Below are 24,611 nucleotides of genomic sequence, written 5' to 3' on the forward strand. Positions count from 1 at the left end.
AAGTAATGACAACAACACCGTCAACGCGTCCACATGATACAAGCCTTCCGTGATCGCGCACCTGAAAACAAACAAGTCCGGGACCAGCGACCAACGGACCTGACAAAATGGTGGAAGACGAGGAGATAGATGATGGTCTGGTAGCTGAGATATGTGAAGCAGTATTTGCCAAACTCAAATATATCCAGTCTGGATACCAAACTCCACCAGATAACTAAATCAGTGAGCTCAGTGTGAGGGAAAAGCTGAAAAGCATAAAAACAGTGCCGGAAATGGGTCTGAACTCACCAGTACTGAGTACCGGCACTTCTGTTGTCCCCATGAGTACCGCCACCTCGTGCGGTGAGTAGGTACACCCCTAAACACCTGCGTAACTGCGTCTCTCATAAGCAGCTTATGTGTGCATTCACACGAAAAAAGTGATTGTGTGATGCAGGGTTGTGTGGTGGAGGTAGTGTCATTAATTGTCCCATCTGTGTGACCTCCTGTTGTGTTCTCTTATATTTCACAGTTCCTGTTTCCCGTCAGATGGTTTATAGATCTGGACGTTTCCGAGCGCACTTGAAGGCAGCTTCATTTCCCGGAGAAAGAGAGAAAGAAAAGAGACGGAGGGACGGAGGAAACAGTCAGCTGTTCCACAAACTCCCGGGCAGTTCAGAGCTAGTGTTTGGTGTTTAGAAACTTTCTTGTGGCAGAGATAGAGGCAGTGATGTTTCCTGTTTCCTGTCTGGGACTCTCACACCACCTCAAAACACACCCACAAGTCTGATCTCTGTAACATGATTGGCCCCCTGCAGCAACCCCCGCCACAGCCTAAACACACTACTCCCATTCAACATGAATGGAAAGACCTCCGTTTTTGCCGGACCGTGTGACAGCTGATGCAGGCTGTCTGAACGCAGTTGTCTGTGTACATGGATAATTGTAGTGGATAAACATATTATTGTAATCCTGATCGCTGGGCCATTGTGCCACCGCCCGACACAGGAGGACACCTGTGATCCAGTGCGCAGCCCACATCCGGAGCATAATCAGTCCGCCCCGGCAGTCACCTGATTCTGCACATCGGACCAGCAAGCCGCGGCGTTATATGGCGAGTTTACCCGAAGGAACGTTTGCTTTTGTGGCAGAAAAACATTCTGACAAGAGGATTGTAAAATAAGTAGAGAGCATGCGCAGCAGCAATACAGACTTTTGCTCCATGCACCTCTGCACCACTTATACAATAAGAAGCTACTCTTTTAATGTCTGTCTTAATCAGTTGCATGTTTTCATACAAAAGGAGGTTTTCTATGAAGTCACGATTATGTCATATCTCACGAGTGCGATAAAACATGCTCACGAGCAAATTATATCATTTCACACGCGCAGATGTTATCCTTCACGCACCGATTTAACGATCGAGAGTTGAACAGGCAGCTGCGTTAAAGGGATACTTCACTGATTTAGCATTAAGCTTTGTATCTGTAGAAACCCAGTAGTATTTTTGAATGACCGTGCTTCCCTCCCTCATGTTCCCTTGAGACTAGAGATCTCTGTATTGTGGGTCTGGAAAAAGGCCTCTGATGACGCAAAAATCGTCATTTTCCGTCATCAGAGGGATTTTTGCCCAGAGGCAAAGGACTACAGCCAGTAGTAGAGCTACTTCTGCATGTTTTCAACCAGCCCATAGGGGGTTGGACTGTCGTCTTTCTCAGAAGATTGCCGAGGCAAAACAAGCATCAGTCATCTTGAATCCTCGCTTACTGGCTTCTCAGCAGAAAACTTTTAAATAGATAGATTTAGTCATCCTGAAGGAAATTTTAGAACAACAATTATGTGCATTCAAACTACACGTGTACCACCGGGATACATTGGTACAGATGGGAGAATATGCAGGACACTTTATTACAGACGGAATACTCGACACACTGCGCGAGTTTCGCCCGTCGGGTATGGAGACCAGTGGTGTTGCTCGATGCCTCTGGCTGTTAAAGGGACATCATCAGAGGGGAACGTTGAACGAGTGTGCCGGTGGAAAGCTAACGTTAGCCGGCCACCTGTTCCATCAATCCTGCTTGCAAGTGTCCGCTCATTAGACAACAAACTGGACTACATCCAACTTCAACGAAACTCCCAACGCGAGTTCAGAGACTGCTGTGTTTTTTACTTTAAGACTAGCTAGTCGAGGTGGGCTGCGTTTACACGGACTGCCTGGTGCAGAAATGGGGTGCTTGTATCCAACTAACTGCTAACTGCTGGTGGAGTTTGTGACTGTTAAATGCCGACCATTCTACATTCCACGCAAATTTACAGCTGTGTTTATACTCGGTGTTAACAGCCCACCAAGCGCTAATGCTAGTAGCTATGTGTTAGCTGAACTTTACGGAGCATATAATGTGTGTGCACTCAATGTAGCCTGTTTCGTATGTGGTTTTTATATAATGTCGTTTTTATATATTTTAATTGTGTAACCACTTGAGCTACGGAGAAACGTTTCATGTATATAATTGAAATGACAATAAAACACACTTAAGTTGAGTTGACTGTCTCACTGTCTGTAAACGGTAGGCGTGGCTTGGGAGTAGACGCTAAAGCAGCGAAGCAAGTGCATTCTGGGATTTGGTGTCTTTCATGCACAATAGCCAAAAACAACCAACCATGAGGTGGAACTGCTACTGAAAGGCATGTAAGCTTACCTTACCGATGAAACTCACTGACGTGAGTGTCTGCATTCGTTTCCAAAGTTCTCCGGTTCTGCCTGTACAGACTACAACGCAACCCTGCAGTTTTCAAACTTAAACGGGGTGAGCAATGTTTCCAAATGTCTTTGTGTAAGGGTCGCGGAAATGCCGGAGTAGTGTGGATACAAGGCCTAAACATAGCAAAAGATATGCTTTTTTAAGGAAAATGGTTTTAAAGTGGATATAGTCCAAGAAAGACAAAAGTTTTACAGCAGCATTGAGCATGTTCCTGCTATCAAAGAGAGCTTTACAATGACGATATGATCACCTACCTCAGGATCCAGGAACTTAAAACAACAACAATGAGGCTAAGAGGTTGAGGCTCAGCTAAGGTAAGAACAATGAGGCTAAGAACAACAATGAGAGTATAAGAGACATTTTGTGTGTTAGGTGAATGTACTATGGACACTTCGGTAGGCCTAGCCACAATTTCACGACAGGGAGATTTCCATGCAAGTAATTGAGATTTTAACTCAGCAGAGTTTGATTGTGCGAAGTAAACACCATTAAAGAAACGAGTTTCCGCCCAGTTTCGAACAGGGGACCTTTCGCGTGTGAGGCGAACGTGATAACCACTACACTACGGAAACTGATGAAAAGGCTCCTTTAGCATGTTCGTGGGGAAATGCACCAATCACATTTTACTGCAAATGTTCACGATGCCTTTTGACATGTTTATTTTTGACACATATATATGTTAAACAGGATTCAGTCATAGCTGCTCTGTCATGGATATGAGTGACAGTGAATTTGTAGTAAATCTAAATTTTTCTACATATATTCACTGTAGCCTAAATGCTGGAATGGCGCCACCTAGCGAGTGCCATGCCAAATCTAGGATTTGGGCAGTCCTCGTTAGTATAGTGGACAGTATCTCCGCCTGTCACGCGGAAGACCGGGGTCCGATTCCCCGACAGGGAGATTTATCTATCAGCGGCTAATTATTTACCAAGGCTACATCGACACTACTACGTTTGCCGGCGTAGTGTGGATACGAGACCTAACCATAGCAAAAGATATGCGTTTTTACGAAAAAAACTATCAGAGTCCATATAGTCCAAGAAAGACAAAAGTTTTACAGCAGCACTGAGCATGTTCCTGCTATCAAAGAGAGCTTTACAGTGACGATATGATCACCTACCTCAGGATCCAGGAACGTAGGAAGGAAGGAGGAACGTAAGACAGATCCAGGACCTTAAAACAACAACGAGGCTAAGAGGTTGAGGCTCATCTAAGGTAAGAACAATGAGGCTAAGAACAACAATTAGCTAATAAGAATTACGTAAACATTTAACTTTTTTTTTATTACAATATAATCAATTATGTGTGTTAGGCGCATGTACTATGGACACTTCGGTAGGCCTAGCCACAATTTCACGACAGGGAGATTTCAATGCAAGTAATTGAGATTTTAACTCAGCAGAGTTTGATTGTGTGAAGTAAACACAAACAAAGAAACGTGTTTCCGCCCAGTTTCGAACAGGGGACCTTTCGCGTGTGAGGCGAATGTGATAACCACTACACTACGGAAACTGATGAAAAGGGTTCTTTAGCATGTTCGTGGGGAAATGCACCAATCACACTTTACTGCAAATGTTCACAATGCCGTTTGACATGTTTATTTTTGACACATATATATGTTAAACAGGATTCAGTCATAGCTGCTCTGTCATGGATATGAGTGACAGTGAATTTGTAGTAAATCTAAATGTTTCTACATATATTCACTGTAGCCTAAATGCTGGAATGGCGCCACCTAGCGAGTGCCATGCCAAATCTAGGGTTTGGGCAGTCCTCGTTAGTATAGTGGACAGTATCTCCGCCTGTCACGCGGAAGACCGGGGTCTGATTGCCCGACGGGGAGATTTATCTATCAGCTGCTAATTACTTACCAAGGCTACATCGACACTACTACGTTTGCCGGCGTAGTGTGGATACGAGACCTAACCATAGCAAAAGATATGCGTTTTTAAGAAAAAAACTATCAGAGTCCATATAGTCCAAGAAAGACAAAAGTTTTACAGCAGCACTGAGCATGTTCCTGCTATCAAAGAGAGCTTTACAGTGACGATATGATCACCTACCTCAGGATCCAGGAACGTAGGAAGGAAGGAGGAATGTAAGACGGATCCAGGAACGTAAAACAACAACAATGAGGCTAAGAGGTTGAGGCTCAGCTAAGGTAAGAACAATGAGGCTAAGAACAACAATGAGAGTATAAGAATATACATAAACGTTGAAATATTTTTTTATTAATATATGCTCAATTATGTTATTTAAATACTGATAAGAATTTGGAGAAAGAACAACAATGGCGAAAAGTAATCCCAGGGATTTATTTGCTTGGACCAACCATGAGGTGGAACTGCTACTGAAAGGCATGTAAGCTTACCTTACCGATGAAACTCACTGACGTGGGTGTCTGCATTCGTTTCCAAAGTTCTCCGGTTTTGCCTGTACAGACTACAACGCAACCCTGCAGTTTTCAAACTTAAACGGGGTGATCAATGTTTCCAAATGTCTTTGTGTAAGGGTCGCGGAAATGCCGGAGTAGTGTGGATACAAGGCCTAAACATAGCAAAAGATATGCTTTTTTAAGGAAAACAGTATTAAAGTGGATATAGTCCAAGAAAGACAAAAGTTTTACAGCAGCATTGAGCATGTTCCTGCTATCAAAGAGAGCTTTACAATGACGATATGATCACCTACCTCAGGATCCAGGAACGTAAAACAACAACAATGAGGCTAAGAGGTTGAGGCTCAGCTAAGGTAAGAACAATGAGGCTAAGAACAACAATGAGAGTATAAGAATTACATAAAATATTTTTTAATTACAATGTGCTCAAATATGTTATTTAATATAATGTTAAATAACATACTATGGACACTTTGGTAGGCCTAGCCACAATTTCACGACAGGGAGTTTTCCATGCAGGTTATTGAGATTTTAACTCAGCAGAGTTTGATTGTGCGAAGTAAACACGAACAAAGAAATGTGTTTCTGCCCAATTTCGAACAGTGGACCTTAAGAATTACATAAACATTTAAATATTTTTTTATTAAAATATGCTCAATTATGTTATTTAAATACGTAGGAAGGAAGAAGGAACGTAAGACGGATCCAGGAACGTAAAACAACAACAATGAGGCTAAAAGGTTGAGGCTCAGCTAAGGTAAGAACAATGAGGCTAAGAACAACAATGAGAGTATAAGAATATACATAAACGTTGAAATATTTTTTTATTAATATATGCTCAATTATGTTATTTAAATACTGATAAGAATTTGGAGAAAGAACAATGGCGAAAAGTAAGCCCAGGGATTTATTTGCTTGGACCAACCATGAGGTGGAACTGCTACTGAAAGGCATGTAAGCTTACCTAACCGATGAAACTGACTGACGTGGGTGTCTGCATTCGTTTCCAAATTTCTCCGGTTCTGCCTGTACAAACTACAACGCATCCCTGCAGTTTTCAAACTTAAACGGGGTGAGCAATGTTTCCAAATGTCTTTGTGTAAGGGTTGCGGAAATGCCGGAGTAGTGTGGATACAAGGCCTAAACATAGCAAAAAATATGCTTTTTTAAGGAAAATGGTATTAAAGTGGATATAGTCCAAGAAAGACAAAAGTTTTACAGCAGCATTGAGCATGTTCCTGCTATCAAAGAGAGCTTTACAATGACGATATGATCACCTACCTCAGGATCCAGGAACTTAAAACAACAACAATGAGGCTAAGAGGTTGAGGCTCAGCTAAGGTAAGAACAATGAGGCTAAGAACAACAATTAGCTAATAAGAATTACGTAAACATTTTAATTTTTTTTTATTACAATATAATCAATTATGTGTGTTAGGCGCATGTACTATGGACACTTCGGTAGGCCTAGCCACAATTTCACGACAGGGAGATTTCCATGCAAGTAATTGAGATTTTAACTCAGCAGAGTTTGATTGTGTGAAGTAAACACGAACAAAGAAACGTGTTTCCGCCCAGTTTCGAACAGGGGACCTTTCGCGTGTGAGGCGAACGTGATAACCACTACACTACGGAAACTTATGAAAAGGGTTCTTTAGCATGTTCGTGGGGAAATGCACCAATCACATTTTACTGCAAATGTTCACAATGCCGTTTGACATGTTTATTTTTGACACATATATATGTTAAACAGGATTCAGTCATAGCTGCTCTGTCATGGATATGAGTGACAGTGAATTTGTAGTAAATCTAAATGTTTCTACATATATTCACTGGAGCCTAAATGCTGGAATGGCGCCACCTAGCGAGTGCCATGCCAAATCTAGGATTTGGGCAGTCCTCGTTAGTATAGTGGACAGTATCTCCGCCTGTCACGCGGTAGACCGGGGTCCGATTCCCCGACGGGGAGATTTATCTATCAGGTGCTAATTATTTACCAAGGCTACATCGACACTACTACGTTTGCCGGCGTAGTGTGGATACGAGACCTAACCATAGCAAAAGATATGCGTTTTTACGAAAAAAACTATCAGAGTCCATATAGTCCAAGAAAGACAAAAGTTTTACAGCAGCACTGAGCATGTTCCTGCTATCAAAGAGAGCTTTACAGTGACGATATGATCACCTACCTCAGGATCCAGGAACGTAGGAAGGAAGGAGGAACGTAAGACAGATCCAGGACCTTAAAACAACAACGAGGCTAAGAGGTTGAGGCTCATCTAAGGTAAGAACAATGAGGCTAAGAACAACAATTAGCTAATAAGAATTACGTAAACATTTAATTTTTTTTTATTACAATATAATCAATTATGTGTGTTAGGCGCATGTACTATGGACACTTCGGTAGGCCTAGCCACAATTTCACGACAGGGAGATTTCCATGCAAGTAATTGAGATTTTAACTCAGCAGAGTTTGATTGTGTGAAGTAAACACGAACAAAGAAACGTGTTTCCGCCCAGTTTCGAACAGGGGACCTTTCGCGTGTGAGGCGAACGTGATAACCACTACACTACGGAAACTGATGAAAAGGGTTCTTTAGCATGTTCGTGGGGAAATGCACCAATCACACTTTACTGCAACTGCTCACAATGCCGTTTGACATATTTATTTTTGACACATAGATATGTTAAACAGGATTCAGTCATAGCTGCTCTGTCATGGATATGAGTGACAGTGAATTTGTAGTAAATCTAAATGTTTCTACATATATTCACTGTAGCCTAAATGCTGGAATGGCGCCACCTAGCGAGTGCCATGCCAAATCTAGGATTCGGGCAGTCCTCGTTAGTATAGTGGACAGTATCTCCGCCTGTCATGCGGAAGACCGGGGTCCGATTCCCCGACGGGGAGATTTATCTATCAGCTGCTAATTATTTACCAAGGCTACATCGACACTACTACGTTTGCCGGCGTAGTGTGGATACGAGACCTAACCATAGCAAAAGATATGCGTTTTTACGAAAAAAACTATCAGAGTCCATATAGTCCAAGAAAGACAAAAGTTTTACAGCAGCACTGAGCATGTTCCTGCTATCAAAGAGAGCTTTACAGTGACGATATGATCACCTACCTCAGGATCCAGGAACGTAGGAAGGAAGGAGGAACGTAAGACAGATCCAGGACCTTAAAACAACAACGAAGCTAAGAGGTTGAGGCTCATCTAAGATAAGAACAATGAGGCTAAGAACAACAATTAGCTAATAAGAATTACATGAACATTTTAATTTTTTTTTATTACAATATGCTCAATTATGTTATTTAAATACGTAGGAAGGAAGCAGGAATGTAAGACGGATCCAGGAACGTAAAACAACAACAATGAGGCTAAGAGGTTGAGGCTCAGCTAAGGTAAGAACAATGAGGCTAAGAACAACAATGAGAGTATAAGAATATACATAAACATTGAAATATTTTTTTATTAATATATGCTCAATTATGTTATTTAAATACTGATAAGAATTTGGAGAAAGAACAACAATGGCGAAAAGTAAGCCCAGGGATTTATTTGCTTGGACCAACCATGAGGTGGAACTGCTACTGAAAGGCATGTAAGCTTACCTTACCGATGAAACTCACTGACGTGTGTGTCTGCATTCGTTTCCAAAGTTCTCCGGTTCTGCCTGTACAGACTACAACGCAACCCTGCAGTTTTCAAACTTAAACGGGGTGATCAATGTTTCCAAATGTCTTTGTGTAAGGGTCGCGGAAATGCCGGAGTAGTGTGGATACAAGGCCTAAACATAGCAAAAGATATGCTTTTTTAAGGAAAACAGTATTAAAGTGGATATAGTCCAAGAAAGACAAAGGTTTTACAGCAGCATTGAGCATGTTCCTGCTATCAAAGAGAGCTTTACAATGACGATATGATCACCTACCTCAGGATCCAGGAACGTAAAACAACAACAATGAGGCTAAGAGGTTGAGGCTCAGCTAAGGTAAGAACAATGAGGCTAAGAACAACAATGAGAGTATAAGAGACATTTTGTGTGTTAGGCGAATGTACTATGGACACTTCGGTAGGCCTAGCCACAATTTCACGACAGGGAGATTTCCATGCAGGTTATTGAGATTTTAACTCAGCAGAGTTTGATTGTGTGAAGTAAACACGAACAAAGAAACGTGTTTCCGCCCAGTTTCGAACAGGGGACCTTTCGCGTGTGAGGCGAACGTGATAACCACTACACTACGGAAACTTATGAAAAGGGTTCTTTAGCATGTTCGTGGGGAAATGCACCAATCACATTTTACTGCAAATGTTCACAATGCCGTTTGACATGTTTATTTTTGACACATATATATGTTAAACAGGAATCAGTCATAGCTGCTCTGTCATGGATATGAGTGACAGTGAATTTGTAGTAAATCTAAATGTTTCTACATATATTCACTGTAGCCTAAATGCTGGAATGGCGCCACCTAGCGAGTGCCATGCCAAATCTAGGATTTGGGCAGTCCTCGTTAGTATAGTGGACAGTATCTCCGCCTGTCACGCGGTAGACCGGGGTCCGATTCCCCGACGGGGAGATTTATCTATCAGGTGCTAATTATTTACCAAGGCTACATCGACACTACTACGTTTGCCGGCGTAGTGTGGATACGAGACCTAACCATAGCAAAAGATATGCGTTTTTACGAAAAAAACTATCAGAGTCCATATAGTCCAAGAAAGACAAAAGTTTTACAGCAGCACTGAGCATGTTCCTGCTATCAAAGAGAGCTTTACAGTGACGATATGATCACCTACCTCAGGATCCAGGAACGTAGGAAGGAAGGAGGAACGTAAGCCAGATCCAGGACCTTAAAACAACAACGAGGCTAAGAGGTTGAGGCTCATCTAAGGTAAGAACAATGAGGCTAAGAACAACAATTAGCTAATAAGAATTACATGAACATTTTAATTTTTTTTTATTACAATATGCTCAATTATGTTATTTAAATACGTAGGAAGGAAGCAGGAATGTAAGACGGATCCAGGAACGTAAAACAACAACAATGAGGCTAAGAGGTTGAGGCTCAGCTAAGGTAAGAACAATGAGGCTAAGAACAACAATGAGAGTATAAGAATATACATAAACATTGAAATATTTTTTTATTAATATATGCTCAATTATGTTATTTAAATACTGATAAGAATTTGGAGAAAGAACAACAATGGCGAAAAGTAAGCCCAGGGATTTATTTGCTTGGACCAACCATGAGGTGGAACTGCTACTGAAAGGCATGTAAGCTTACCTTACCGATGAAACTCACTGACGTGTGTGTCTGCATTCGTTTCCAAAGTTCTCCGGTTCTGCCTGTACAGACTACAACGCAACCCTGCAGTTTTCAAACTTAAACGGGGTGATCAATGTTTCCAAATGTCTTTGTGTAAGGGTCGCGGAAATGCCGGAGTAGTGTGGATACAAGGCCTAAACATAGCAAAAGATATGCTTTTTTAAGGAAAACAGTATTAAAGTGGATATAGTCCAAGAAAGACAAAAGTTTTACAGCAGCATTGAGCATGTTCCTGCTATCAAAGAGAGCTTTACAATGACGATATGATCACCTACCTCAGGATCCAGGAACGTAGGAAGGAAGGAGGAACGTAAGACAGATCCAGGACCTTAAAAAAACAACGAAGCTAAGAGGTTGAGGCTCATCTAAGATAAGAACAATGAGGCTAAGAACAACAATTAGCTAATAAGAATTACATGAACATTTTAATTTTTTTTTATTACAATATGCTCAATTATGTTATTTAAATACGTAGGAAGGAAGCAGGAATGTAAGACGGATCCAGGAACGTAAAACAACAACAATGAGGCTAAGAGGTTGAGGCTCAGCTAAGGTAAGAACAATGAGGCTAAGAACAACAATGAGAGTATAAGAATATACATAAACGTTGAAATATTTTTTTATTAATATATGCTCAATTATGTTATTTAAATACTGATAAGAATTTGGAGAAAGAACAACAATGGCGAAAAGTAAGCCCAGGGATTTATTTGCTTGGACCAACCATGAGGTGGAACTGCTACTGAAAGGCATGTAAGCTTACCTAACCGATGAAACTGACTGACGTGGGTGTCTGCATTCGTTTCCAAATTTCTCCGGTTCTGCCTGTACAAACTACAACGCATCCCTGCAGTTTTCAAACTTAAACGGGGTGAGCAATGTTTCCAAATGTCTTTGTGTAAGGGTTGCGGAAATGCCGGAGTAGTGTGGATACAAGGCCTAAACATAGCAAAAAATATGCTTTTTTAAGGAAAATGGTATTAAAGTGGATATAGTCCAAGAAAGACAAAAGTTTTACAGCAGCATTGAGCATGTTCCTGCTATCAAAGAGAGCTTTACAATGACGATATGATCACCTACCTCAGGATCCAGGAACTTAAAACAACAACAATGAGGCTAAGAGGTTGAGGCTCAGCTAAGGTAAGAACAATGAGGCTAAGAACAACAATGAGAGTATAAGAGACATTTTGTGTGTTAGGCGAATGTACTATGGACACTTCGGTAGGCCTAGCCACAATTTCACGACAGGGAGATTTCCATGCAAGTAATTGAGATTTTAACTCAGCAGAGTTTGATTGTGTGAAGTAAACACGAACAAAGAAACGTGTTTCCGCCCAGTTTCGAACAGGGGACCTTTCGCGTGTGAGGCGAACGTGATAACCACTACACTACGGAAACTTATGAAAAGGGTTCTTTAGCATGTTCGTGGGGAAATGCACCAATCACATTTTACTGCAAATGTTCACAATGCCGTTTGACATGTTTATTTTTGACACATATATATGTTAAACAGGATTCAGTCATAGCTGCTCTGTCATGGATATGAGTGACAGTGAATTTGTAGTAAATCTAAATGTTTCTACATATATTCACTGGAGCCTAAATGCTGGAATGGCGCCACCTAGCGAGTGCCATGCCAAATCTAGGATTTGGGCAGTCCTCGTTAGTATAGTGGACAGTATCTCCGCCTGTCACGCGGTAGACCGGGGTCCGATTCCCCGACGGGGAGATTTATCTATCAGGTGCTAATTATTTACCAAGGCTACATCGACACTACTACGTTTGCCGGCGTAGTGTGGATACGAGACCTAACCATAGCAAAAGATATGCGTTTTTACGAAAAAAACTATCAGAGTCCATATAGTCCAAGAAAGACAAAAGTTTTACAGCAGCACTGAGCATGTTCCTGCTATCAAAGAGAGCTTTACAGTGACGATATGATCACCTACCTCAGGATCCAGGAACGTAGGAAGGAAGGAGGAACGTAAGCCAGATCCAGGACCTTAAAACAACAACGAGGCTAAGAGGTTGAGGCTCATCTAAGGTAAGAACAATGAGGCTAAGAACAACAATTAGCTAATAAGATTTACGTAAACATTTAAATTTTTTTTTATTACAATATAATCAATTATGTGTGTTAGGCGCATGTACTACGGACACTTCGGTAGGCCTAGCCACAATTTCACGACAGGGAGATTTCCATGCAAGTAATTGAGATTTTAACTCAGCAGAGTTTGATTGTGTGAAGTAAACACGAACAAAGAAACGTGTTTCCGCCCAGTTTCGAACAGGGGACCTTTCGCGTGTGAGGCGAACGTGATAACCACTACACTACGGAAACTGATGAAAAGGGTTCTTTAGCATGTTCGTGGGGAAATGCACCAATCACACTTTACTGCAACTGCTCACAATGCCGTTTGACATGTTTATTTTTGACACATAGATATGTTAAACAGGATTCAGTCATAGCTGCTCTGTCATGGATATGAGTGACAGTGAATTTGTAGTAAATCTAAATGTTTCTACATATATTCACTGTAGCCTAAATGCTGGAATGGCGCCACCTAGCGAGTGCCATGCCAAATCTAGGGTTTGGGCAGTCCTCGTTAGTATAGTGGACAGTATCTCCGCCTGTCACGCGGAAGACCGGGGTCCGATTCCCCTACGGGGAGATTTATCTATCAGCTGCTAATTATTTACCAAGGCTACATCGACACTACTACGTTTGCCGGCGTAGTGTGGATTCGAGACTTAACCATAGCAAAAGATATGCGTTTTTACGAAAAAAACTATCAGAGTCCATATAGTCCAATTTAGACAAAAGTTTTACAGCAGCACTGAGCATGTTCCTGCTATCAAAGAGAGCTTTACAGTGACGATATGATCACCTACCTCAGGATGCAGGAACGTAGGAAGGAAGGAGGAACGTAAGACAGATCCAGGACCTTAAAACAACAACGAAGCTAAGAGGTTGAGGCTCATCTAAGATAAGAACAATGAGGCTAAGAACAACAATTAGCTAATAAGAATTACATGAACATTTTAATTTTTTTTTATTACAATATGCTCAATTATGTTATTTAAATACGTAGGAAGGAAGCAGGAATGTAAGACGGATCCAGGAACGTAAAACAACAACAATGAGGCTAAGAGGTTGAGGCTCAGCTAAGGTAAGAACAATGAGGCTAAGAACAACAATGAGAGTATAAGAATATACATAAACATTGAAATATTTTTTTATTAATATATGCTCAATTATGTTATTTAAATACTGATAAGAATTTGGAGAAAGAACAACAATGGCGAAAAGTAAGCCCAGGGATTTATTTGCTTGGACCAACCATGAGGTGGAACTGCTACTGAAAGGCATGTAAGCTTACCTTACCGATGAAACTCACTGACGTGTGTGTCTGCATTCGTTTCCAAAGTTCTCCGGTTCTGCCTGTACAGACTACAACGCAACCCTGCAGTTTTCAAACTTAAACGGGGTGATCAATGTTTCCAAATGTCTTTGTGTAAGGGTCGCGGAAATGCCGGAGTAGTGTGGATACAAGGCCTAAACATAGCAAAAGATATGCTTTTTTAAGGAAAACAGTATTAAAGTGGATATAGTCCAAGAAAGACAAAAGTTTTACAGCAGCATTGAGCATGTTCCTGCTATCAAAGAGAGCTTTACAATGACGATATGATCACCTACCTCAGGATCCAGGAACGTAGGAAGGAAGGAGGAACGTAAGACAGATCCAGGACCTTAAAACAACAACGAAGCTAAGAGGTTGAGGCTCATCTAAGATAAGAACAATGAGGCTAAGAACAACAATTAGCTAATAAGAATTACATGAACATTTTAATTTTTTTTTATTACAATATGCTCAATTATGTTATTTAAATACGTAGGAAGGAAGCAGGAATGTAAGACGGATCCAGGAACGTAAAACAACAACAATGAGGCTCAGAGGTTGAGGCTCAGCTAAGGTAAGAACAATGAGGCTAAGAACAACAATGAGAGTATAAGAATATACATAAACATTGAAATATTTTTTTATTAATATATGCTCAATTATGTTATTTAAATACTGATAAGAATTTGGAGAAAGAACAACAATGGCGAAAAGTAAGCCCAGGGATTTATTTGCTTGGACCAACCATGAGGTGGAACTGCTACTGAAAGGCATGTAAGCTTACCTTACCGATGAAACTCACTGACGTGGGTGTCTGCATTCGTTTCCAAAGTTCTCCGGTTCTGCCTGTACAGACTACAACGCAATCCTGCAGTTTTCAAACTTAAACGGGGTGATCAATGTTTCCAAATGTCTTTGTGTAAGGGTCACGGAAATGCCGGAGTAGTGTGGATACAAGGCCTAAACATAGCAAAAGATATGCTTTTTTAAGGAAAACAGTATTAAAGTGGATATAGTCCAAGAAAGACAAAAGTTTTACAGCAGCATTGAGCATGTTCCTGCTATCAAAGAGAGCTTTACAATGACGATATGATCACCTACCTCAGGATCCAGGAACGTAAAACAACAACAATGAGGCTAAGAGGTTGAGGCTCAGCTAAGGTAAGAACAATGAGGCTAAGAACAACAATGAGAGTATAAGAATTACATAAAATATTTTTTAATTACAATGTGCTCAAATATGTTATTTAATATAATGTTAAATAACATACTATGGACACTTCGGTAGGCCTAGCCACAATTTCACGACAGGGAGTTTTCCATGCAGGTTATTGAGATTTTAACTCAGCAGAGTTTGATTGTGCGAAGTAAACACAAACAAAGAAATGTGTTTCTGCCCAGTTTCGAACAGTGGACCTTAAGAATTACATAAACATTTAAATATTTTTTTATTAAAATATGCTCAATTATGTTATTTAAATACGTAGGAAGGAAGAAGGAACGTAAGACAGATCCAGGAACGTAAAACAACAACAATGAGGCTAAGAACAACAATGAGAGTATAAGAATATACATAAACGTTGAAATATTTTTTTATTAATATATGCTCAATTATGTTATTTAAATACTGATAAGAATTTGGAGAAAGAACAACAATGGCGAAAAGTAAGCCTAGGGATTTATTTGCTTGGACCAACCATGAGGTGGAACTGCTACTGAAAGGCATGTAAGCTTACCTAACCGATGAAACTGACTGACGTGGGTGTCTGCATTCGTTTCCAAATTTCTCCGGTTCTGCCTGTACAAATTACAACGCATCCCTGCAGTTTTCAAACTTAAACGGGGTGAGCAATGTTTCCAAATGTCTTTGTGTAAGGGTCGCGGAAATGCCGGAGTAGTGTGGATACAAGGCCTAAACATAGCAAAAAATATGCTTTTTTAAGGAAAATGGTATTAAAGTGGATATAGTCCAAGAAAGACAAAAGTTTTACAGCAGCATTGAGCATGTTCCTGCTATCAAAGAGAACTTTACAATGATGATATGATCACCTACCTCAGGATCCAGGAACTTAAAACAACAACAATGAGGCTAAGAGGTTGAGGCTCAGCTAAGGTAAGAACAATGAGGCTAAGAACAACAATGAGAGTATAAGAGACATTTTGTGTGTTAGGCAAATGTACTATGGACACTTTGGTAGGCCTAGCCACAATTTCACGACAGGGAGATTTCCATGCAAGTAATTGAGATTTTAACTCAGCAGAGTTTGATTGTGTGAAGTAAACACGAACAAAGAAACGTGTTTCCGCCCAGTTTCGTACAGGGGACCTTTCGCGTGTGAGGCGAACGTGATAACCACTACACTACGGAAACTGATGAAAAGGGTTCTTTAGCATGTTCGTGGGGAAATGCACCAATCACACTTTACTGCAAATGTTCACAATGCCGTTTGACATGTTTATTTTTGACACATAGATATGTTAAACAGGATTCAGTCATAGCTGCTCTGTCATGGATATGAGTAACAGTGAATTTGTAGTAAATCTAAATGTTTCTACATATATTCACTGTAGCCTAAATGCTGGAATGGCGCCACCTAGCGAGTGCCATGCCAAATCTAGGGTTTGGGCAGTCCTCGTTAGTATAGTGGACAGTATTTCCGCCTGTCACGCGGAAGACCGGGGTCCGATTCCCCTACGGGGAGATTTATCTATCAGCTGCTAATTATTTACCAAGGCTACATCGACACTACTACGTTTGCCGGCGTAGTGTGGATACGAGACCTAACCATAGCAAAAGATATGCGTTTTTAAGAAAAAAACTATCAGAGTCCATATAGTCCAAGAAAGACAAAAGTTTTACAGCAGCACTGAGCATGTTCCTGCTATCAAAGAGAGCTTTACAGTGACGATATGATCACCTACCTCAGGATCCAGGAACGTAGGAAGGAAGGAGGAACGTAAGACAGATCCAGGACCTTAAAACAACAACGAAGCTAAGAGGTTGAGGCTCATCTAAGATAAGAACAATGAGGCTAAGAACAACAATTAGCTAATAAGAATTACATGAACATTTTAATTTTTTTTTATTACAATATGCTCAATTATGTTATTTAAATACGTAGGAAGGAAGCAGGAATGTAAGACGGATCCAGGAACGTAAAACAACAACAATGAGGCTCAGAGGTTGAGGCTCAGCTAAGGTAAGAACAATGAGGCTAAGAACAACAATGAGAGTATAAGAATATACATAAACATTGAAATATTTTTTTATTAATATATGCTCAATTATGTTATTTAAATACTGATAAGAATTTGGAGAAAGAACAACAATGGCGAAAAGTAAGCCCAGGGATTTATTTGCTTGGACCAACCATGAGGTGGAACTGCTACTGAAAGGCATGTAAGCTTACCTTACCGATGAAACTCACTGATGTGGGTGTCTGCATTCGTTTCCAAAGTTCTCCGGTTCTGCCTGTACAGACTACAACGCAACCCTGCAGTTTTCAAACTTAAACGGGGTGATCAATGTTTCCAAATGTCTTTGTGTAAGGGTCACGGAAATGCCGGAGTAGTGTGGATACAAGGCCTAAACATAGCAAAAGATATGCTTTTTTAAGGAAAACAGTATTAAAGTGGATATAGTCCAAGAAAGACAAAAGTTTTACAGCAGCATTGAGCATGTTCCTGCTATCAAAGAGAGCTTTACAATGACGATATGATCACCTACCTCAGGATCCAGGAACGTAAAACAACAATAATGAGGCTAAGAGGTTGAGGCTCAGCTAAGGTAAGAACAATGAGGCTAAGAACAACAATGAGAGTATAAGAATTACATAAAATATTTTTTAATTACAATGTGCTCAAATATGTTATTTAATATAATGTTAAATAACATACTATGGACACTAAGGTAGGCCTAGCCACAATTTCACGACAGGGAGATTTCAATGCAAGTAATTGAGATTTTAACTCAGCAGAGTTTGATTGTGTGAAGTAAACACAGACAAAGAAACGTGTTTCCGCCCAGTTTCGAACAGGGGACCTTTCGCGTGTGAGGCCAATGTGATAACCACTACACTACGGAAACTGATGAAAAGGGTTCTTTAGCATGTTCGTGGGGAAATGCACCAATCACACTTTACTGCAAATGTTCACAATGCCGTTTGACATGTTTATTTTTGACACATATATATGTTAAACAGGATTCAGTCATAGCTGCTCTGTCATGGATATGAGTGACAGTGAATTTGTAGTAAATCTAAATGTTTCTACATATATTCACTGTAGCCTAAATGCTGGAATGGCGCCACCTAGCGAGTGCCATGCCAAATCTAGGGTTTGGGCAGTCCTCGTTAGTATAGTGGACAGTATCTCCGCCTGTCACGCGGAAGACCGGGGTCTGATTCCCCGACGGGGAGATTTATCTATCAGCTGCTAATTATTTACCAAGGCTACATCGACACTACTACGTTTGCCGGCGTAGTGTGGATACGAGACCTAACCATAGCAAAAGATATGCATTTTTAAGAAAAAAACTATCAGAGTCCATATAGTCCAAGAAAGACAAAAGTTTTACAGCAGCACTGAGCATGTTCCTGCTATCAAAGAGAGCTTTACAGTGACGATATGATCACCTACCTCAGGATCCAGGAACGTAGGAAGGAAGGAGGAACGTAAGACAGATCCAGGACCTTAAAACAACAACGAAGCTAAGAGGTTGAGGCTCATCTAAGATAAGAACAATGAGGCAAAGAACAACAATTAGCTAATAAGAATTACATGAACATTTTAATTTTTTTTTATTACAATATGCTCAATTATGTTATTTAAATATGTAGGAAGGAAGCAGGAATGTAAGACGGATCCAGGAACGTAAAACAACAACAATGAGGCTAAGAGGTTGAGGCTCAGCTAAGGTAAGAACAATGAGGCTAAGAACAACAATGAGAGTATAAGAATATACATAAACATTGAAATATTTTTTTATTAATATATGCTCAATTATGTTATTTAAATACTGATAAGAATTTGGAGAAAGAACAACAATGGCGAAAAGTAAGCCCAGGGATTTATTTGCTTGGACCAACCATGAGGTGGAACTGCTACTGAAAGGCATGTAAGCTTACCTTACCGATGAAACTCACTGACGTGTGTGTCTGCATTCGTTTCCAAAGTTCTCCGGCTCTGCCTGTACAGACTACAACGCAACCCTGCAGTTTTCAAACTTAAACGGGGTGATCAATGTTTCCAAATGTCTTTGTGTAAGGGTCGCGGAAATGCCGGAGTAGTGTGGATACAAGGCCTAAACATAGCAAAAGATATGCTTTTTTAAGGAAAACAGTATTAAAGTGGATATAGTCCAAGAAAGACAAAAGTTTTACAGCAGCATTGAGCATGTTCCTGCTATCAAAGAGAGCTTTACAATGACGATATGATCACCTACCTCAGGATCCAGGAACGTAAAACAACAACAATGAGGCTAAGAGGTTGAGGCTCAGCTAAGGTAAGAACAATGAGGCTAAGAACAACAATGAGAGTATAAGAATTACATAAAATATTTTTTAATTACAATGTGCTCAAATATGTTATTTAATATAATGTTAAATAACATACTATGGACACTTCGGTAGGCCTAGCCACAATTTCACGACAGGGAGTTTTCCATGCAGGTTATTGAGATTTTAACTCAGCAGAGTTTGATTGTGCGAAGTAAACACGAACAAAGAAATGTGTTTCTGCCCAGTTTCGAACAGTGGACCTTAAGAATTACATAAACATTTAAATATTTTTTTATTAAAATATGCTCAATTATGTTATTTAAATACGTAGGAAGGAAGAAGGAACGTAAGACGGATCCAGGAACGTAAAACAACAACAATGAGGCTAAAAGGTTGAGGCTCAGCTAAGGTAAGAACAATGAGGCTAAGAACAACAATGAGAGTATAAGAATATACATAAACGTTGAAATATGTTTTTATTAATATATGCTCAATTATGTTATTTAAATACTGATAAGAATTTGGAGAAAGAACAACAATGGCGAAAAGTAAGCCCAGGGATTTATTTGCTTGGACCAACCATGAGGTGGAACTGCTACTGAAAGGCATGTAAGCTTACCTAACCGATGAAACTGACTGACGTGGGTGTCTGCATTCGTTTCCAAATTTCTCCGGTTCTGCCTGTACAAACTACAACGCATCCCTGCAGTTTTCAAACTTAAACGGGGTGAGCAATGTTTCCAAATGTCTTTGTGTAAGGTTTGCGAAAATGCCGGAGTAGTGTGGATACAAGGCCTAAACATAGCAAAAAATATGCTTTTTTAAGGAAAATGGTATTAAAGTGGATATAGTCCAAGAAAGACAAAAGTTTTACAGCAGCATTGAGCATGTTCCTGCTATCAAAGAGAGCTTTACAATGACGATATGATCACCTACCTCAGGATCCAGGAACTTAAAACAACAACAATGAGGCTAAGAGGTTGAGGCTCAGCTAAGGTAAGAACAATGAGGCTAAGAACAACAATTAGCTAATAAGAATTACGTAAACATTTTAATTTTTTTTTATTACAATATAATCAATTATGTGTGTTAGGCGCATGTACTATGGACACTTCGGTAGGCCTAGCCACAATTTCACGACAGGGAGATTTCCATGCAAGTAATTGAGATTTTAACTCAGCAGAGTTTGATTGTGTGAAGTAAACACGAACAAAGAAACGTGTTTCCGCCCAGTTTCGAACAGGGGACCTTTCGCGTGTGAGGCGAACGTGATAACCACTACACTACGGAAACTGATGAAAAGGGTCCTTTAGCATGTTCGTGGGGAAATGCACCAATCACACTTTACTGCAACTGCTCACAATGCCGTTTGACATGTTTATTTTTGACACATAGATATGTTAAACAGGATTCAGTCATAGCTGCTCTGTCATGGATATGAGTGACAGTGAATTTGTAGTAAATCTAAATGTTTCTACATATATTCACTGTAGCCTAAATGCTGGAATGGCGCCACCTAGTGAGTGCCATGCCAAATCTAGGGTTTGGGCAGTCCTCGTTAGTATAGTGGACAGTATCTCCGCCTGTCACGCGGAAGACCGGGGTCCGATTCCCCTACGGGGAGATTTATCTATCAGCTGCTAATTATTTACCAAGGCTACATCGACACTACTACGTTTTCCGGCGTAGTGTGGATTCGAGACTTAACCATAGCAAAAGATATGCGTTTTTAAGAAAAAAACTATCAGAGTCCATATAGTCCAAGAAAGACAAAAGTTTTACAGCAGCACTGAGCATGTTCCTGCTATCAAAGAGAGCTTTACAGTGACGATATGATCACCTACCTCAGGATCCAGGAACGTAGGAAGGAAGGAGGAACGTAAGACAGATCCAGGACCTTAAAACAACAACGAAGCTAAGAGGTTGAGGCTCATCTAAGATAAGAACAATGAGGCTAAGAACAACAATTAGCTAATAAGAATTACATGAACATTTTAATTTTTTTTTATTACAATATGCTCAATTATGTTATTTAAATATGTAGGAAGGAAGCAGGAATGTAAGACGGATCCAGGAACGTAAAACAACAACAATGAGGCTAAGAGGTTGAGGCTCAGCTAAGGTAAGAACAATGAGGCTAAGAACAACAATGAGAGTATAAGAATATACATAAACATTGAAATATTTTTTTATTAATATATGCTCAATTATGTTATTTAAATACTGATAAGAATTTGGAGAAAGAACAACAATGGCGAAAAGTAAGCCCAGGGATTTATTTGCTTGGACCAACCATGAGGTGGAACTGCTACTGAAAGGCATGTAAGCTTACCTTACCGATGAAACTCACTGACGTGTGTGTCTGCATTCGTTTCCAAAGTTCTCCGGCTCTGCCTGTACAGACTACAACGCAACCCTGCAGTTTTCAAACTTAAACGGGGTGATCAATGTTTCCAAATGTCTTTGTGTAAGGGTCGCGGAATTGCCGGAGTAGTGTGGATACAAGGCCTAAACATAGCAAAAGATATGCTTTTTTAAGGAAAACAGTATTAAAGTGGATATAGTCCAAGAAAGACAAAAGTTTTACAGCAGCATTGAGCATGTTCCTGCTATCAAAGAGAGCTTTACAATGACGATATGATCACCTACCTCAGGATCCAGGAACGTAAAACAACAACAATGAGGCTAAGAGGTTGAGGCTCAGCTAAGGTAAGAACAATGAGGCTAAGAACAACAATGAGAGTATAAGAATTACATAAAATATTTTTTAATTACAATGTGCTCAAATATGTTATTTAATATAATGTTAAATAACATACTATGGACACTTCGGTAGGCCTAGCCACAATTTCACGACAGGGAGTTTTCCATGCAGGTTATTGAGATTTTAACTCAGCAGAGTTTGATTGTGCGAAGTAAACACGAACAAAGAAATGTGTTTCTGCCCAGTTTCGAACAGTGGACCTTAAGAATTACATAAACATTTAAATATTTTTTTATTAAAATATGCTCAATTATGTTATTTAAATACGTAGGAAGGAAGAAGGAACGTAAGACGGATCCAGGAACGTAAAACAACAACAATGAGGCTAAAAGGTTGAGGCTCAGCTAAGGTAAGAACAATGAGGCTAAGAACAACAATGAGAGTATAAGAATATACATAAACGTTGAAATATGTTTTTATTAATATATGCTCAATTATGTTATTTAAATACTGATAAGAATTTGGAGAAAGAACAACAATGGCGAAAAGTAAGCCCAGGGATTTATTTGCTTGGACCAACCATGAGGTGGAACTGCTACTGAAAGGCATGTAAGCTTACCTAACCGATGAAACTGACTGACGTGGGTGTCTGCATTCGTTTCCAAATTTCTCCGGTTCTGCCTGTACAAACTACAACGCATCCCTGCAGTTTTCAAACTTAAACGGGGTGAGCAATGTTTCCAAATGTCTTTGTGTAAGGTTTGCGAAAATGCCGGAGTAGTGTGGATACAAGGCCTAAACATAGCAAAAAATATGCTTTTTTAAGGAAAATGGTATTAAAGTGGATATAGTCCAAGAAAGACAAAAGTTTTACAGCAGCATTGAGCATGTTCCTGCTATCAAAGAGACAATTAGCTAATAAGAATTACGTAAACATTTAAATTTTTTTTTATTACAATATATTCAATCATGTGTGTTAGGCGCATGTACTATGGACACTTCGGTAGGCCTAGCCACAATTTCACGACAGGGAGATTTCCATGCAAGTAATTGAGATTTTAACTCAGCAGAGTTTGATTGTGTGAAGTAAACACCAACAAAGAAATGTGTTTCCGCCCAGTTTCGAACAGGGGACCTTTCGCGTGTGAGGCAAACGTGATAACCACTACACTACGGAAACTGATGAAAAGGGTTCTTTAGCATGTTCGTGGGGAAATGCACCAATCACACTTTACTGCAACTGCTCACAATGCCGTTTGACATGTTTATTTTTGACACATAGATATGTTAAACAGGATTCAGTCATAGCTGCTCTGTCATGGATATGAGTGACAGTGAATTTGTAGTAAATCTAAATGTTTCTACATATATTCACTGTAGCCTAAATGCTGGAATGGCGCCACCTAGCGAGTGCCATGCCAAATCTAGGGTTTGGGCAGTCCTCGTTAGTATAGTGGACAGTATCTCCGCCTGTCACGCGGAAGACCGGGGTCCGATTCCCCGACGGGGAGATTTATCTATCAGCTGCTAATTATTTACCAAGGCTACATCGACACTACTACGTTTGCCGGCGTGGTGTGGATTCGAGACTTAACCATAGCAAAAGATATGCGTTTTTAAGAAAAAAACTATCAGAGTCCATATAGTCCAAGAAAGACAAAAGTTTTACAGCAGCACTGAGCATGTTCCTGCTATCAAAGAGAGCTTTACAGTGACGATATGATCACCTACCTCAGGATCCAGGAACGTAGGAAGGAAGGAGGAACGTAAGACAGATCCAGGACCTTAAAACAACAACGAAGCTAAGAGGTTGAGGCTCATCTAAGATAAGAACAATGAGGCTAAGAACAACAATTAGCTAATAAGAATTACATGAACATTTTAATTTTTTTTTATTACAATATGCTCAATTATGTTATTTAAATATGTAGGAAGGAAGCAGGAATGTAAGACGGATCCAGGAACGTAAAACAACAACAATGAGGCTAAGAGGTTGAGGCTCAGCTAAGGTAAGAACAATGAGGCTAAGAACAACAATGAGAGTATAAGAATATACATAAACATTGAAATATTTTTTTATTAATATATGCTCAATTATGTTATTTAAATACTGATAAGAATTTGGAGAAAGAACAACAATGGCGAAAAGTAAGCCCAGGGATTTATTTGCTTGGACCAACCATGAGGTGGAACTGCTACTGAAAGGCATGTAAGCTTACCTTACCGATGAAACTCACTGACGTGTGTGTCTGCATTCGTTTCCAAAGTTCTCCGGTTCTGCCTGTACAGACTACAACGCAACCCTGCAGTTTTCAAACTTAAACGGGGTGATCAATGTTTCCAAATGTCTTTGTGTAAGGGTCGCGGAAATGCCGGAGTAGTGTGGATACAAGGCCTAAACATAGCAAAAGATATGCTTTTTTAAGGAAAACAGTATTAAAGTGGATATAGTCCAAGAAAGACAAAAGTTTTACAGCAGCATTGAGCATGTTCCTGCTATCAAAGAGAGATTTACAATGACGATATGATCACCT

The 24,611-nt window shown here is 40.0% G+C and overlaps 11 non-coding genes across 11 annotated transcripts; all 11 read right to left on the bottom strand.

The window, feature by feature from the left end:
- Window positions 1-3,240: 3,240 nt before the first annotated feature.
- trnav-cac lies at window positions 3,241-3,313 on the bottom strand. The gene has a single exon. It is a non-coding gene; the product is annotated as a tRNA-Val (tRNA).
- Window positions 3,314-4,183: 870 nt separating this feature from the next.
- trnav-cac lies at window positions 4,184-4,256 on the bottom strand. Its single transcript has one exon. It is a non-coding gene; the product is annotated as a tRNA-Val (tRNA).
- A 2,448-nt stretch (window positions 4,257-6,704) lies between these two features.
- On the bottom strand, window positions 6,705-6,777 carry trnav-cac. Its single transcript has one exon. It is a non-coding gene; the product is annotated as a tRNA-Val (tRNA).
- An 869-nt stretch (window positions 6,778-7,646) lies between these two features.
- trnav-cac lies at window positions 7,647-7,719 on the bottom strand. Its single transcript has one exon. It is a non-coding gene; the product is annotated as a tRNA-Val (tRNA).
- A 1,601-nt stretch (window positions 7,720-9,320) lies between these two features.
- On the bottom strand, window positions 9,321-9,393 carry trnav-cac. The gene has a single exon. It is a non-coding gene; the product is annotated as a tRNA-Val (tRNA).
- Window positions 9,394-11,799: 2,406 nt separating this feature from the next.
- Window positions 11,800-11,872, bottom strand: trnav-cac. The gene has a single exon. It is a non-coding gene; the product is annotated as a tRNA-Val (tRNA).
- Window positions 11,873-12,742: 870 nt separating this feature from the next.
- On the bottom strand, window positions 12,743-12,815 carry trnav-cac. The gene has a single exon. It is a non-coding gene; the product is annotated as a tRNA-Val (tRNA).
- Window positions 12,816-16,173: 3,358 nt separating this feature from the next.
- On the bottom strand, window positions 16,174-16,246 carry trnav-cac. Its single transcript has one exon. It is a non-coding gene; the product is annotated as a tRNA-Val (tRNA).
- A 1,643-nt stretch (window positions 16,247-17,889) lies between these two features.
- Window positions 17,890-17,962, bottom strand: trnav-cac. The gene has a single exon. It is a non-coding gene; the product is annotated as a tRNA-Val (tRNA).
- A 2,631-nt stretch (window positions 17,963-20,593) lies between these two features.
- trnav-cac lies at window positions 20,594-20,666 on the bottom strand. Its single transcript has one exon. It is a non-coding gene; the product is annotated as a tRNA-Val (tRNA).
- Window positions 20,667-23,184: 2,518 nt separating this feature from the next.
- Window positions 23,185-23,257, bottom strand: trnav-cac. Its single transcript has one exon. It is a non-coding gene; the product is annotated as a tRNA-Val (tRNA).
- Between the last annotated feature and the right edge of the window lie 1,354 nt (window positions 23,258-24,611).

This window comes from Sander lucioperca, chromosome 19 (assembly GCF_008315115.2).
Source record: "Sander lucioperca isolate FBNREF2018 chromosome 19, SLUC_FBN_1.2, whole genome shotgun sequence".
In the NCBI taxonomy this organism is placed as follows: Eukaryota; Metazoa; Chordata; class Actinopteri; order Perciformes; family Percidae; genus Sander; species Sander lucioperca.